We start from the raw sequence: 3176 nt of genomic DNA on the forward strand, positions 1-3176 counted from the left end.
CGGCATCCACTCACCCTCTGCGCTTTCACTGGGAGCTGCAATCCTGAGCTGTTCCTAAACGGCCATCTTGGATCCACCCTGTCTCTTATGGAATGAATTTCAATAAAAAATTTGGAGTTTATACTTTAGCAGTTTGCATTCAGCTTACCTTAACTTCTTTAGAAACAATACAGTCTCAATTAAAAACATAGTGTGTATATGAGTTATTTGAAGATGTCAGTGAGTTCCAATTTATTAGCTATAAATGCAAATTTAACAAAGATTATAGATAATTTAATGAAAATCCAAAACAACTCAATTACAAGAAAAACATTTTCTAGAAAAAAAGTAACACAGTATTGTAGACAGAAGTGGCCAATAAATTGAATAACTTTATTTTAAAAAAAGTTTTAATAATATTCCGTAGGACCATTAACATAATAAAAACAATTTGTTTTAGTCATGCAGTCCTTGCCTGTGGCTATGTCCTGAATGGTATTGCCTAGGTTTTCTTCCGGGGTTTTTATGGTGTTAGGTCTTATGTTTAAATGTTTGATCCACCTGAAGTTAATTTTTATGTAAGGTATCAGGAAGGGGTCCAGTTTCTCCTTTCTGTACATTGCTAGCCAGTTTTCCCAATATCATTTATTAAACAGGGAATCCTTTCCCCATTGCTTGTTTTTGTGAGATTTGTCAAAGATCAAATGGTTGTAGATGTGTGGCGTTGCTTCTGAGGCCTCTGTTCTGTTCCATTGGTCTATGTCTCTCTTTTGGTACCAGTACCATGCTGTTTGGATTACTGTAGTCTTGTAGTATAGTTTGAAGTCAGCCAGTGTGATGCCTCCAGCTTTGTTCTTTTTGCTTAGAATTGTGTTGGCTATGCCAAGACATATGGTTCCATATCCAGTTCTGTGAAGAAGGTCATTGGTAGCTTGATGGGGATAGTGTTGAATCTATAAATTACTTTGGGCAGTCTGGCCATTTTCATGATACTGATTCTTCCTAACCATAAGCATGGAATGTTTTTCCATCTGTTTCTGTCCTCTCTTATTTCCTTGAGCAGTGGTTTGTAGTTCTCCTTGAAGAGGTCCTTTACATCATTTGTTAGTTGTATTCCTAGGTATTTTATTCTCTTTGTAGCAATTGTGAATGGGAGTTCGTTTTTGATTTGGCTCTCTGTTAGTCTGTTATTGGTGTAAAGGAATGCTTGGGATTTCGGCACATTGATTTTGTATCCTGAGACTTTGCTGAAGTTGCTTATCAGCTTAAGGAGGTTTTGGGCCGAGACAATGGGGTTGTGTAAATAGGCAGTCATGTCGTCTGCAAATAGAGACAATTTGACTTCCTCCTTTACTAATTGAATATACTTTATTTTTCTTGCCTGATTGCTCTAGTTAGAACTTCCAATACTATATTGTATAGGAGTGGTGAGAGAGGGCATCCTTGTCTAGTGCCTGATTTCAAAGGGAATGCTTCCAGTTTTTGCCCATTCAGTATGATATTGGCTGTGGGTTTGTTGTAAATAGGTTTTATTATTTTCTGAAACATTCCATCAATACCTAGTTTATTGAGGGTTTTAGCATAAAGGGATGTTGAATTATGTTGAAGGCCTTCTTTGCATCTATTGAGATAATCAAGTAGTTTTTGTCTTTGGTTCTGTTTATGTAATGGATTACATTTATAGACTTGTGGATGTTGAACAAGCCTTGCATCCCTGGGATGAGGCTGCTTGAACGTGATAAATATGCTTTTTGATGTGCTGTTGGAATCGGTTTGCCAGTAATTTATTGAAAAATTTTGTATTGATGTTCATCATGGATATTGGTCTGAAGTTTTCTTTTTTAGTTGAGTCTCTGCCAGGTTTTGGTATCAGGACAATGTTGGTCTCATAAAATGAGTTGGGGAGGATTCCCTCTTTTTGCATTGTTTAGAATAGTTTCAGAAGGAATGGTACCAGCTCCTCCTTGCATGTGTGGTAGAATTCGGCTGTAAACCCATCCGGACCTGGCCTTTATTTGGTTGGTAGGCTATTAATTGCTGCCTCAACTTCAGCCCTTGTTATTGGTCTATTCAGGGTTTCAATTTCTTCATGGTTTAGTCTTGGAAGGGTGCAAGTGTCCAGGAATTTATCCATTTCTTCCAGATTTACTGATTTGTGTCCATAGAGTTGTTTGTAGTAATTTCTGATGGTAGTTTGTCTGTGGAATTGGTGGTAATATCTCCTTTATCTTTTTTTATTGCATCTATTTGATTCTTTTCTTTCTTATTAGTCTGGCTTGCATTCTGTCCATTTTGTTGATCTTTTCAAAAAACCAGCTCCTGGATTTACTGAATTTTTTGAAGAGTTTTTTGTGTCTCTGTCTCCTTTAGTTCTGCTCTGATCTTAGTTATTTCTTGTCTTCTGCTAGCTTTTGAGGGTTTTTTTGATCTTGCTCCTCTAGCTCTTTGACTTTTGATGATAGGGTATCAATTTTGAACTTTCCTTCCTTCTCATGTGGGCATTTATTGCTATAAATATCCCACTCAACACTGCTTTAAATGTGTCCCAGAGATTTTGGTACATTGTTTCTTTTTTCTCTTTCATTTAAAAGAACATCTTTATGTCTGCCTTCATTTCATTGTTTATCCAGTCAACATTCAGGAGCCAGTTGTTCAGTTTCCATGAAGTTGTGTGGTTTTGAATTAGTTTCTTAATCCTGAGTTCTAATTTGATTGCACTGTAGTCTGAGAGACTGTTATGATTTCTGTTCTTTTGCATTTGCTGAGGAGTGATTCACTTCCAAGTATGTGGTCAATTTTAGGGTAGGTGCGATGTGGTGCTGAGAAGAATGTATATTTTATGGATTTGGGATGGAGAGTTCTGTAGATGTCTATTAGGTTTGCTTGGTCTAGATCTGCATTCAAGTCCTGGATATCCTTGTTGATTTTCTGTCTTACTTGTCTCTCTAATATTGACAGTGGAGTGTTAAAGTCTCTCACTATTATTGTGTGGGAGTCTATTTGTAGGTTGTTAATAAGTTACTTTATGTATCTGGGTGCTCCTGTATTGGGTGCATATATATTTAGGATAGTTAGCTCTTCTTGTTGTATTGATCCTTTTACCATTATGTAATGCCCTTCTTTGTCTCTTTTGATCTTTGTTGGTTTAAAGTCTATTTTATCAGAGACTAGGATTATAACCCCTGCTTTTTTTTTTT

Source organism: Cebus imitator, unplaced genomic scaffold (assembly GCF_001604975.1).
Source record: "Cebus imitator isolate Cc_AM_T3 unplaced genomic scaffold, Cebus_imitator-1.0 Scaffold275, whole genome shotgun sequence".
In the NCBI taxonomy this organism is placed as follows: Eukaryota; Metazoa; Chordata; class Mammalia; order Primates; family Cebidae; genus Cebus; species Cebus imitator.